The sequence below is a fragment of the Moschus berezovskii genome, chromosome 2, assembly GCF_049115385.1.
Source record: "Moschus berezovskii isolate FMDL1 chromosome 2, NW_MosBer_1.0, whole genome shotgun sequence".
Lineage (NCBI taxonomy): Eukaryota > Metazoa > Chordata > Mammalia > Artiodactyla > Moschidae > Moschus > Moschus berezovskii.
Window position 1 is genome coordinate 13,483,213 of NC_142461.1, and position 14,072 is coordinate 13,497,284.

Here is a 14,072-nt window from a genome sequence, read left to right on the forward strand (position 1 = left end):
TCCCTCGGGGGAGACGCCTGTGAGGCCAGAGCATCAGGGGCAGATGAGAACTGAGCAGCCTTGTCACCACCCTGGCCTGTTTCCCACCTCCTCTCCCAGGGCTGAGGTGGCAGCTACAGTGACGGCACAGGTAGCCAGGGTCAGGGCCAAGGGGAGAGAACCCAGGGCCTGGGAGCCCGAGGGAGGGGCTGACCTGGGAGAGAAGGGGGAGGAAGGGGAGACGGAGGGGGTTGTGGTAATAGCCCCCAGCCCTCACCTGTGATGGGCACTTGACACACTCTATCTTCCATAATCCTCACAGTGGCCCTGAGAGCCTCTGTTAATGTCCCTATTTTTCAGATGAAAACACTGTGTGTCCACGATGATATGACAAGCCCGAGTCCCCAGCTGTTCAGTGACAGGGCCAGGTTCCCACCCAGGCCTGTCTGGCTCCAAAGCAGGTGATTTTTTTGTGTCCCAATCAACACAGACATGAAATAACCAACACTGATGCTTTTGAACTGTGGTGTCGGAGAAGATTGTTGAGAGTCCCTTGGACAGCAAGGAGATCCAACCAGTTCATCCTAAAGGAAATCAGTCCTGAATATTCATTGGAAGGACTGATGCTGAAGCTGAAACTCCAATACTTTGGCCACGTGATGCGAAAGCTGACTCATTTGAAAAGACCCCAATTCTGGGAAAGATTGAAGGTGAGAGGAGAAGGGGACGACAGAGAATGAGATGGTTGGATGGATCACTTACTCAATGGACATGAGTTTGAGTAAACTCCAGGAGTTGGTGATGGACAGGGAGGCCTGGCGTGCTGCAGTCCATAGGGTCACCAAGAGACGGACATGACTGAGGGACTGAACAGAACTGAACTGAAGACAGACTCCGTCAGGGCAGACAACAGGGCCGCAGCTGTAAGCTCCAGGAAGGGTCCTGGGCTGAGAGAGGGAAACTGAGGCTCAAACAGTGGCCCATCCACCTCCTAGATGCCTTCGGCCTCAGTTCCTACATTTGTTAAGTGGGAGTGATGACCCAATGGCAATAGTGGGAGGCTTAGAGTGAGACCCGTGTGCCTGGCACACAGGTGCAGACATGAGCTGAAGCAGGATCTAAGGTTGTGCTCTGAGCTCTCTGCTGGCTCCTTTCCTGGAGATCTCTCGGTTCCTCTTTCTGAATCCATCCATCAGTCCACTCATCCACCTATCTACTTGTCTGTCCATCCACCCATCCAATCACTCTCTTGCTGATTTACAGCAGGAAACTAGAACTGCTTTGAGCAGGTCCTAGAGGGAGACACGAGGAGGGATAAGACCATCCTGATGTCTGAAGGCCCTCCCAGTCCAGTGAGAATGGTCATAGGTAGAGGGGACTGGTGGAGTCCCCAGGGAGCACTCTCCCTGGGGGCATCAGGGAGGACTACAGGAACGGAGGCTAAGTTACCACCAGCCTCAGCAGAGGAGGAAGGGCATTCTGGGCAGAGGCACATGTGAAGAGGCACAGAAGAGCCTGACTTATTCGAGAAAAAGCTTAGTGTGGCTGGATCCCAGTTTCCGCACTCAGGCAGGTGTGTCAGGAGGGAGCAGGAAGAAGCCACAGCTTGAAAGGAGGCAGGGCCAGACTTGGAGAAGCCTTAAGTTCCAGGCCAAGAAGGTTGCGCCTGTGCCCACAGGCAGTTAGGAGCCGCTGAAGGTTCTTGAGCTGGGGCATGGCAGGAAAATACTTAGGTTAGAAAGCACTCTCCAGCTGCAGGACAGGTGTGAGAGGGGCAGTCTGAAAGGCTGTGCATATCCTGGGCCCAGTACCATAGGGCCCTCCTCTCACAGAGGGTCTCCTGGCACACAAGGACCACAGGTTGGATAGCAGTAGTGGTAGTTGCTCAATTATTTCCTACCCTTTGCAGTCCCACGGACTGTAACCCCACCAGGCTCCTCTGTCCATGGATTCTCCAGGCAAGAATACTGGAGTGGGTTGCCATTCCCTTCTCCAGGGGATCTTCAAGATCCAGGGCAAACTGGTGTCTCATGCATCACAGGCAGATTCTTTACTGTCTGAGCCACCAGGGAAGCCCAGGTTGGATAGCTAGTGCTAATAGCTGTGGGGGGAGGCGGGTAGCGGTGGAAGGGATGGAGTAAGAAGTGGCCTGGGGTCAGTTCAACCCAGAGCCCCGCCAATGACCCAACATACAAATGCACAGCTCACACCCCCCCACAAAGTCCAAGGGGGTCCTTGAGTCAACCCCTCCCCCAGTTCCCAGCTACTTCAAGGGTCTCATCACCAAGGGGATGGTTTCAGCCCTTCTCTCAGGCGCCCCTCCCCTCCGCTTCTCAGCAGGTGAGCTCACTTCTCGGCCCAAAGAAAACCCAAGCCTCAAAACAGAAACTCCCTAGATTTCCCCAAACATTCCACCCCCGCCCCCCACCCCTCCCGCAGGCCCCTCCTCTTCCTGCTCCTGAAGATGGAGCTTGTCCGCTTCCTCTGCCTGGGCCCAGACCTGCTCCGAGGCCCCTCCGGCCCGCCTCAGTCTGTCCTGGGGGAGAGGGGGGCACGGCTTTAACCTCCTCGTCTGTCGTCCCTCCGTCTGTCTTTACTCCTGTCTAGCTCTGCGGCCCGCTTCCCTTCACACCTGATTCATATTTGCTTGTATTCAAGTCTCTCACCTTCTAACAAACAAACCCGAACTCCACGTCCCTGTCAGTTATACCCCTCTCTTTCCCCTAACAGCCCACCTTGTTAAACCGCTGGTCCACAATGGTTGTGAACCACCCCCCAGCACACACATACACACACACACACTCCTGTGCCCAGCACAGTCCCCATGCAGCCCCTGTGACACTGCACTTGTCCACGCTGACCTCCCTGCTGGTTCCTCCAGGAGCCACCTCTAGCCTGCAGCCACCACTTCCTGTCTGGCCTCTTCCCACTCTCAGCCCTGTCTACAGCCACACAGTGGCCAGAGGGACCCTCAGACCCAAATCTGCCCAGGTTCCTCCCCTCCTCACATCCTGCATTGCGACTGCTCAGGATAACATCCAAATTCCCTGGCAAGGCTCCACTGCCCCCACCACCATTTATTGGATGGATGCGTGGATGGATGGGATGGGTGGTTGGAGACGGATGGATGGATGGATGGGTGGATAGATGAGCATGTCAAGGACAACACATCCTAACACTCAGAGCTGGTTGAGAACCCTCCAGATTGTACCAAACTTTCCCTGCCCAACCAGAAGTTCTTCCCCCCAAGAGAAGACAAAATCTCATACAGGATGAAGACCTACAGTTATGGAGACCTGGCCAGCCCTTTTTGCTGCTCTTCACAGCCATGACCCTATAAGGTGGGTCTCCTGGTCTCAGGCTACAATCAAGGATATGGTGGCTACAATCAAGGATATGGTGACTCCAAGCAGCTATATCACTGCCCAGTGGGTGGCCTAACTGGATGAACAAACAGCCTGCCTGGCCCAGAGCTGTGAACGTCAGAGGAGTGCCCCTGGCGGGGGCTGCTCACATGAAGCTGTGCTGAGGATTCTTCCCGGCTGAAAGCCATGGGTCACGGCACCCAGAATAAGCTCCTGAGGCTTGCATAGTGATGCTGCTGCTGCTGCTAAGTCACTTCAGTCGTGTCCGACTCTGTGTGACCCCATAGACGGAAGCCCACCAGGCTCCCCTGTCCCTGGGATTCTCCAGGCAAGAACACTGGAGTGGGTTGCCATTTCCTTCTCCAATGTGTGAAAGTGAAAAGTGAAAGTGAAGTCGCCCAGTCGTGTCTGACCCTTAGCGACCCCACGGACTGCAGCCCACCAGGCTCCTCCATCCATGGGGTTTTCTAGGCAAGAGTACTGGAGTGGCTTGCCATTGCCTTCTCCGACAGTGATGCTAATACTACCAATAATACCACCATGCGCTGCTGCCGCAGCTCCAGGCAATAACTCAGTGCTGAGCTCCAGCCAGCCCCCTCCTCACCCCTCACCGGCCCCGCCTCATTCTGTTTCACCCCGCCACAGCCCCTCCTCCCCACATGACAGAGGAGGAAACTGAGGCTTGCGAGGTGCAGCGAGCTGCCCAAGGTACCCCCATCCTGCCACCGGCAGAGCCAGGCTGGACCCTGGGATCTCGTGGGCCTCCTCTGTGTCTCCCGAGCTCCAGCAGCTTCTCTGACCCTCCCGGAGATTGCCACCCACACCTCTCCCTGCACAATATTGATTTTGATTCAGTCCAACCCTTTGACTTGAAATGGCCTCCCTTTTTCAATTTGCCTCACCGCAAGCAATAACATCCATGAAATCAAGGTTTAATGCATTAATTACTTGTGAGGTTTTTTTCTGATATTCATTAAAATAAATACATGACTAGTAAAATATAGAATATTAATGTTTGCCCATGCACCACCGGTGATCACCTTTCAGAACCCCCTCCTTGGGAGACTCCACGGCTGCTGCTGGAGAAGAGAGGAGGGAGAGGAGGTGGCATTTGAGCAGTGAAGCCGGTCTGGCCTCTCAGCCCAGCCCAGCCCAGGACAGCGGCAGTTCTTTCTCCTGGGGAGGCCCCACCCTCATCTGCTGCCCCAGGCTGGGCCTTGGCAAAGGGAAACACCAGGGCAGCTGGAGGCGGGCCTGCTGACCACCAGCCACATGAGGGAGGACCCTGGGGGAAGGGACCAAAAGGTTGCGATGGCCCCAGTGGGATGCCTATGGGAGTGCTCACCACGTCCACTCCCCGCCAGTCCTGGCTCTTGGAGGAAGCCCCAGGCTCCGGACAGATTTCCTGGCTCTGCACCAAACACAGGAGAGAGGCGGGGAGGGATTGCTGTCCACAGGCCAAGGACTCCTGCCAGGAATGAAAGCAGGAAACTGCAAGGGAAAATTTGATACCAAGAGGAGGGTAAAAGCCTTCCCCACTGTGGCCACAAACCCAAGCAGCAGCTGCACCAACCGTGGGGGCGGAGGGGAGGGAGGTGGCAGGCAGAGAGGCCCCAAGTGGGAGTGAAGGCTGCAGGGCTGGGAGGGGAGTCTGTTCCAGCCAACACGGTAGAGGGGATGTGACAAGCTGTACGAGGGTCCAGGGGTGGAATCAGGGGAGCCAGGATCCCAGTCTAGGAAGGGGTTTCCTCCAGGAGGAAGGAAGACCCTGGGATCAAGTCAGGTAGACAGGCCGAGTTCAAGTCCCAGAGCCTCTACTTGTCTCTGCAGGTCCCTTAAGGCCTCTGAGCGTCACTTTGCCCAATCTGTACAATGAGTATAATCATACTTCCCAAAGTGTTCGTAAGAAATAGACAAGGTTAGCACTCTTAGGACAAGGTTTAGCCTTGTAGGGCTTCCTAATAGGGATTCCCTGCTGGCTCAGATGGTAAAGAATCTGCCTGCAATGATGGAGACCTGGGTTCGATCCCTGGGTTGGGAAGATCCCCTGGAGGAGGGCATGGCAACCCACTCCAGTATTCTTGCCTAGAGAATCCTCGTGGATAGAGGAGCCTGGCGGGCTACAGTCCATGGGGTTGCAAAGAGTCCGACCTGACTGAGCGGCAAAGCATAGCACAGCATAGCACAGCCCATATGTTAGCTATTCATAGAGTTATATGTATAATTACTATTTATAGTTATACTGTAAGTAGAACTATATTATTATTATATTATATTACTATATTATTATTATACTGTAACTATAACTATATATTATTGTATATTTATTTAAATATATTATTGACATAATTATTATATTTTTGTTGTTGTTGTTCAGTCACTCAGTCATGTCCAACTCTTTGCAAGCCCATGGACTGCAGCATGCCAGGTTTCCTTGTCCTTTACTAACTCCCGGAGTTTGCGCAAACTCATATAAATATATTATTTATTTATATTATTATTTATATTATTATATATTATTTATATATATATTTATTATTTGCATAATTATATGACTTATTTATTTTAATTTATGCCTTAATGTGTTATATATAAGTATATAGCTATACTATATACATTGTGAAGTGAAGTGAAAGTCGCTCAGTCGTCTCTGACTCTTTGCAACCCCATAGACTATACAGTCCATGGAATTCTCCAGGCCAGAATACTGGAGTTGGTAGCCTTTCCCTTCTCCAGGAGGTCTTCCCAACCCAGGGATCAAACCTAGGTCTCCCACTGAAGAGACCTCCCACTGAAGGCGGATTCTTTACCGGCTGAGCCACAAGTTAATATACCATAAATTGCAGTTTATAAATTACATTTTATTATCATCACTAAAAGGCTAGGGGAACCAAGGGAGCAGATATGCTCTGTGTGGCCTGGATGCCTTCATTCTTTCCCACATTCATTCAACACACAGGATTCTCAAGAGCAACTTGGAGCAACTCTGCCCCAAGAGGCAGAGTTGTGCTCATTGTAGGCCATGACTGCACAGTCACAAGCCCTCAGATGGGTACCTTAGAAAGGACGGAGGGGCTGTAGCTGTGAGGGTGCCAGGGTTCCAAGGTCAGTTCCCAGGGACGACGGGCCTTGTGCGTGCCTGGGGCAGCCCACGATACCATCCGTGCAATGAAGCTCAGGGCGGTGGAGGACTGGCCATGGTCACATGGGGTCTGAGCACAGGCAGGGTGGCAGGGTGGCCACCCTCTAGAGTGTCCCCCTGCAGAGCCCCCTTGCCCCATCACTGAGCCAGGCAGTCACTCACACTTTACAAGGAGGCAGGAGATACAGAAAGGATCCACTTCAGGCCCTGGGACCTGGGGAGGACGTGGGAGGGTTGTGCCCTGACCTGTTAAGCAGATGTTCATGAGGGAGGAAAGGACCGTTCTTTTTTTCTTTTTTGCTATGTTGGATCTTAGTCCCCGACCAGGGACTGAACCCACGTCCTCAGGACTGGGAGTGCAGATCTTAACCACTGGACGTCCAGGGAAGCCCCAGGAAAGGACTGTTCTGGATGTGAGGAGATGAGCTTCCTCCTTGAGGCCCTCGGGGGAAACCTGTGACTGAGATGGGGCTCCTGGACCCAAACCCCGATGAAAACACAGCTTCTGCCTTGAGCCCCTTGGCCCTCACCCTGCACTGGGCACTCATACACTGTCTTTCAGTCTTCACACCCCAGCCCAGAGAGAATCATTCTCCCCGTTTCCTAGGTGAGCAAACTGAGACTCAGAGGAGCCCGAAGACACACAGCACAGGAGGGACAGCACTGGGACCTGGATTGTGAGGTGTCTTGGGGCCCCCAGTCACCTCTGTCCCGGGGTCTCTAATAACCCCTTCCCTGGGCTGCAGTTATTTTTGGCTTGAGAACACATACCCTGATTTAGGGACAGAAGACTTGACCACTGCCCACTGAAACAAGAGAGGGTAAGGGAACAGGAAGATGTCTCCTGGGGGGCCTCCTGCTTAGCCCCCACCCTCCCCCTACATTCAGGACTGAGCTGCTACCCCTAGTTCAGCAAAGCCCCTGGACAGGCCCTACAAGACAGGAGGTGACTCCAGCCCAGGCCCTTCTCAGGGCTCAGAGCAAGTGATAAGAATGGGAAGATAACACCCACCTCTGAGACTTACACCCACAGTCTGCCCTCCTGGGAGCCCCTATGTGCAGGAGGGAGAGGCAGTTTAAAGGGATTCGAATATGTGGTACTGAGTGTGAGGAGTGATGGAACTGCCCCAGCTCACAGGAAGGTGCGCTGAACCCTATTCCTGGGCTGATGGTGCCATCCTGTGGCCAGCTTCCACCATAGCAGCCCAGGTCTGCAATTCCAGCCCCAATACAATCCCTTAACTCCAAGGTCCAAAGTGATCCTTGAGATCTTCTAGCCCAGTGTCAGGGGTCCATTCCACAACTGGGGAAACTAGGTCACCCAGGTAGCAGCAAAGGCTGAGTAGACACAGTAGGAAATAGTCCAACAAGTCTGAACAACAACCAGACCGTACAGCACCTAGAATGCTCAACTACTAAGAATTTTATCTCCAAGATAATAGGGAGCCAGAGAAGGTTCTTGAGCAAGGGTGTATGTGTGACTGATCAGATGTTCATTGTAGGACCATCACTCTGATATCAGTGTGCAGAATGGACTGACTTAACTGGCTGGAAAGCCAGTTAAGCTGCTATGGGCCCAACCTGTGGAGGAAAGACTGGAACTTCCTTTCATCCTAGTGAGTCTGAACCCCAAACAGAGAGGCAACCTTGGTTTCCCCATTCATGGAAAAAAATATTTAAAAAGGTTACTAAGAAGTCTGAATTAGAAATTGCGTGTATATTTCAAAGCACCTAAAGGATGATCCAAAAAAGGTAATTCACTGAGTGATCCAAATTTGATTCTGAACCTAAATGTGCAAAGGCTGCCGTGCCCCCACCAGAGCCGTCCCCTCCCCAGGCCAAAGTAGCCTAACAGCGGCTGAGCCCACTCCCTTGCTCCTCCCCTCCCCCACCACGCAGCCGCTGGGAGGGGGAGGTAGCATACTCATGTAGCAGGAGGCTCTAAGCACCTCCTGCCTCCTCCCATATAAACTGCACTTGTATCTGGAACAGATGGGGTGTTGGGACTTCCCCACCCTCTACCATTTTTCACAGCGCATTGGTTCAGGAGAAAATCGTGTAATTAAAAGAGGAGAAATGCAAAACAATCCCCTTAGCGGACTTTGCCATCTTCCCTCCCTTGTAAATCCATTAATGAACTGTAATTACAAAGACAAACCCCTTATTGAAACCTGGTAACCAATTCACTGGGGGGCCAAGAGACTCCTATTGTCAGCCACGACCTGAGGAAAGAAAGAAAGAAAAAAAAGCCTAATTCGTTTAGCTCTGTTTATCTATACAAAAATCAAAAAAAAAACCAAAAATATCAGTTACAGAGTAACTTGCCGTCTGCCAAAAGACTGAAGCTGCCCTGGGGAGATGCTGGTTTTCCTTCTTTCTGGGACTTGTTTATAACCTTCTGTTAATCAAACTGAAAGCAGAGAGACGGGGTGAATTACACAGAGAGGGGGCGGAATGGCAAGGGGACCTGGAGTAGCTGTGGGCAGAATTGAGATGAGCAAGCCGCAAGAGTTTGGATTTGAAAGATCCTAGGATGCCAGCCCCTGCCTTCCTTGGAGCCTGAGCCCTGGTTCTTTATGAGCTCACTCCCCACCCCACCCCCACTCCCCCCATGCAGGGAAGAATGATGTGATCCACGGGAGCTGTTCCAGCAGGGGTTCCATGCGTCCCTGCCCACACTAGTTGGGACTATTGATTAGTTCTGCCTGCCCTGCTCCAGGCCCCTGCATCTCACAAGCCCTCCTCCTTGAAGAACCACTGCTAAGTCACTTCAGTGATGTCCGTCCGACTCTTTACAACCCTACGGACTGTAGCCCTCCAGGCTCCTCTGTCCATGGAATTCTCCAGGCAGGAATTCTAAAAGTGGGTTGCCCTTTCCTCTTTCAGGGGGAATCTTCCACACCCAGGAATCGAACCAGCATCTCTTACATCTCCTGCATTGGCAGGCGGGTTCTTCACCACTAGTGCCACCTGAGAAGCCCAGGTTTCTGGACCTAGAGAATCCCTTGCAGCCAACTCACCCATCACTGGGGGAAGCCAGAGCCCCAAGCCTGGCCAGTCACAGCCTTGTCTCCCCATGGCCCCAATGATGGTTCAAGGGTGAGCGGAGGACCCTGTCAGACCCAAGGGGACTGAACTGTAGGAATGGCCACACACTTGGAGCTGGTAGAGGGTCGGTGCAGAGCGGATGGGCTGTCTCCAGGAGAGGACGTGCCGGGGCCTGAGGCCATGGTGGTGGAGACCAGAGTCAAGAGTGGAGAGAAACCGAGACTTGACAACACTGCTGATCCCTGCACCCGCCCCCCCCCGCACCCCACTCCCTGCAGCACCTTCAGCCACTGGATCCCACTGACTCCCTTCTCGGGCTTAAGTTGCTTGGGGCAGAGTTTCTGTCACTTGCCGCCAGGAGCTCTTCTGCCCCTTCTGCCCCAAGGTGCCTGTGGACCAGCTTTCCGGGGTTTGAACTCAGTGCTTCTCCCTCCGGGCATGGAATTCCTCAGGCAGGAATGCTGGAAACAGGAAACAGTCCCCCTTCCCCACCCCAGCATCACGGTCATATCCTGGGCACGCACCCTTCTCCATTTGTTGCTTTCATAGAAAACACTGAGGCTCCAGGTCCCCAAGCCACCTCAGCTCAGCCTGGACTGGGGCCAAAGCCAGGCCTGACCAAAGCATCAGGCCCACTGGGTCTAGCCTCTGAGCTGTGGCCTCCCCCAGCCTTTGTTCTGGGGACCCTCCCTGGCACTGGGTTCTGAGCATTCTCCATGGCTGGCACCTTCTCCAACACCAGTCTGTTGAGGAGGCCCTTACTCCCTGCCTGGCCCCCACCACTCCCCACCTTTGGGGTCCGACCCTGCCCCCTCTGCCCTCGAAGGTCCAGCCTCAGGCTCCTCCACAACCAGATCCACTCTCTGCCTGACCATGAGCCTGCTGACTACCTGGGTTTGGGGTAGGGGGAGGTCACTGGCATCTGCCAAGCGCCTACTGTGTGCCGCAGGTTTGACATCTATTATCAAAAGCAGCAGAGCTCAGTAAGGGCTGTTCTTGAGAAAAAGCCTTAGCATCCAATAAACCAAGGAATCAGCTCTTCTACTGACTCGGACAAGTCCCATCACATGGAACACAGTCACGCTGCCTCGGAGGGTCGCTGCACACTCATCAGGGCCTCCAGCACCATCTTCAGAAGCAGTTTCTCAACTCTGCCCACAAGTTAAGTGTTTGAGCCACCCCGGGTCTCACTGCCTCACCCTGACAGGCAGGCCAGCTGCCTGCACCTGACCCAACTCGGGGATGTGATGTGAATGTCTGGTCCACGCCCATCCCAGCCGGGGCCTCTTCACAGCCCACCCCACCCTCCATCTGAGGGTTTGTAAGAGAAACAGGAGTCCTACTGATAATTTGGAAACCTGGTCCCTTTACCTCCTTGCTTAAAACACTTCCAGGGCTTCACACCCGCCCCAGACGGAGCCCTTGCCCAGTCTGGTCTTGGGCCTCGTCCCTGCTCCTCACTGTCCCCTCTCCCCAGGTAGAGCTGCGTCCAGACACTTGGAGGACCACATGCCTTCCTGCCTCAGGGCCCTTGCACATGCTGTTCCCTCTTCTTGACATGTCCTTCTCCACCACCCCTTTCACCTTCCTCTTAAACCACCTTCAGATCCATGCTCAAGTCCACCTCTTCCAGGACGCCTCCCCACCCCTGCATGACTTGACTGGACCCTCAGTTACGAACCCCTGTGGCACACCCTTGATCAAAGAAACTTTCACATATCGAGGTCTGGGGAAGTCATTCTGGCTTATCAAACAAACATTATACATCTGCTTTAATTATTAAAGAAAAGGGTCTGTTGACCAGAAGTCAAGAAAGTATGTGTTAGTCACTCAGTCATGTCAGACTCTTTGCAACCCCTTGGACTGTAGCCTGCCAGGCTCCTCTGTCCATGGGAGTCTCTAGGCAAGAATACTAGAGTGGGTTGCCATTTCCTCCTCCAGGGGATTTTCCTGACTCAGGGATCAAACCCACGTCTCCTGTGGAAAAGAAAGGTGGATTCTTTTCCACTGAACCACCTGGGAAGCCCTTTGGCCTTTGGGGATGCTAAATAAATGTGGAAGGAAGGAGGGAGCAATCAGACAGGAACTGTCCCTACAACCCCACAGCCTGACTTACGGCTCCCTTCCTCCCCCAAGCCCTCCACGCCTCCCCCGCAACATGTCACTTTTCAGCTCCTCTCTCCCTCCCTAAACACTTCACTTTCCAGACTTCCCCTGCAGGGCTTTCCCCTGCAGGTCCAGCCCTCCTAGTCCCCTCAAATCCCCCGCTGCTGCCTCCACCAGGGATCCCTGCAGGGCTGGCCACATCTATACCAAGCCCTCTGTCTGCCTAGATGATGACCACTGGGAGAAGCCTGCTGTTGCCCTGCTTACTGTTGAGGAAGCTGACATCAGAGAAAGTAGGAGTTTGTTCAAGGCAAAGGGGTTGCAGGAGACTCACATCAGGGATGTGTGACTCCAAAGACAACCACCTGCCATCACCTCCCCGTGGGACATTTCCTGGAACCACGGGGCCCAATGCTTGGTGTCTGCCAGGCCAGAGAGGTTCCCCCTGGCTACTTTGCTATCTTCATTTCTTTGATTTTATCAAGGAAGTGTTGGCAGCTTTTGGTCTTTAAGTGCACACCACCCACTTCTTTGGAGATTTCTCCTCATTTATTACATGTTTCTCGGAGAAGGCAATGGCAAGCCACTCCAGTACTATTGCCTAGAAAATCCCATGGATGGAGGAGCCTGGTTGGCTGTAGTCCGTGGGGTCGCTAGGGGTCGGACACGACTGAGCGACTTCACTTTCACTTTTCACTTTCACACATTGGAGAAGGAAATGGGAACCCACTCCAGTGTTCTTGCCTGGAGAATCCCAGGGACGGGGGAGCCTAGTGGGCTTCTGTCTATGGGGTCGCACAGAGTCGGACACGACTGAAGTGACTTAGCAGCAGCATTACATGTTTCTGCATCATCTCTCCATCTAACGGATGAAGAACTAAGGCCTGCAGGGAGACAGGGTGACTTGTGCAGGATGACACAGGCAGAAATAAGTGTGGCTGGAATGTCACCCACGAACACAGGGACTTCAGTCTATTTTGCTCTCTATCTCTAGCACCCAGACAAGAGCCTGGCATTGGTGCAGTACAAACGTTTGCCAAGTGACCATGTGATGGAGTTCCCAGAGGCCCCCAGGCTGGTACTCCTCCCTGCCTGGCCTCCTGAGCCCTTGCCCTCAGGCTGCCACTCACAACAGAAGGAAGGCTGTCCTCGCCTCAGCTTCCTGCTTGGGCCAGGGTATGGGCACCTGCTAACATAACACAGATGGACCAAGCTCCCTACTTAGGAGCAGTACGCTTGCAGGGAGCCACGGTGCACCCTCTGGGGTGCACCTCCCAGCAAGTGGCACGGTCACTGGAGGCCGAGTAGTCCCAGCATCTCAAGGGACATCAGTGCCAGATGGGAGCAAGGGAGGTGTTGAGGAGCTGACAGGTGTGGGCGTGTTCCTGAGGCCAGGATACCACCCCCAGATAGCATCAGTGATGCCAGCTCTACTCTGGATGCAAAGTGTGGGTGGGCACCATACTGAGTGCCTCCTATTTTTCCCTTATTCACATCCTGCAACCCCACCATGAGGCAAGGCTAGTAGTTTTCTTCTACACTTGTAACCTGCAGGACTCGGGTGAAAGGCTCCACCAAGTTAGCAGGCCGCTGAGGAGCTGGAAGCCAGGATGCTCCAACCACTTCCCAGAATTGAAAGTGGAGAACCAGAAGACCAAGGCCTCACATGGGTTGGGGGCAGATACAGGTGAGGAGACAGCCAAGTCAGGGCTTTTGCGTTGCATGAAACAGAAAGTGACTTGACCATGTTTAACTTTGCTGAGGTTCACTGCGTGTCTCATGTATGACCAGGCAGGGAGTGTAGCCAGGCCCAAGTAGGGGGCCAGTGAATGACCCCGGTGGTAGATTAAAGATGGCCACAAATTCCTGGTAATTCTCCCCCCATGGAGAAGAGGTGAAGTTTATCTCACCACCCTTGAACTTGAGCTAACCTATAACTGCTTTGACCAACAAAATGTGGTGAAAGTCATACAGGGCCAATTTGGGGCTCAGAAGCTTCTGGAAGCCCTGAGCTGCCATGTAAGAAGTCTAGTTCCCCTGCTGAAGAGCCCATATAGAGAAAGTAAGACCCTGAGACTACGTGGAGAGAGAGACAGAAAATGACAGGGACCCAGTCTGGCAACTGTCTCCACCGAGGCAGCAGTCATGTGAGTGGGCCATACTATTTGTTCCAGCCTGGTGGGGACTCATCACTGCAGCCACAGCCAACACCAGATGGAGCAGAAGAACCACCCAACTGAGTCCGGGCAATCACAGAATCACACAATAACAGGTGGTTGCTCCAAGTCACTAAGGTGGCCGAAACAGCCTTAGACTAGAAGGTCAGCAGCAGCACAGCAAATGCTACTTTTATCCCTCCTGGGGATGGCAACCACCAATCTCAGCCTTTCAGCACACCTGAAAGAAGAGAGACTCCCAGCTCCAGCAGCAGC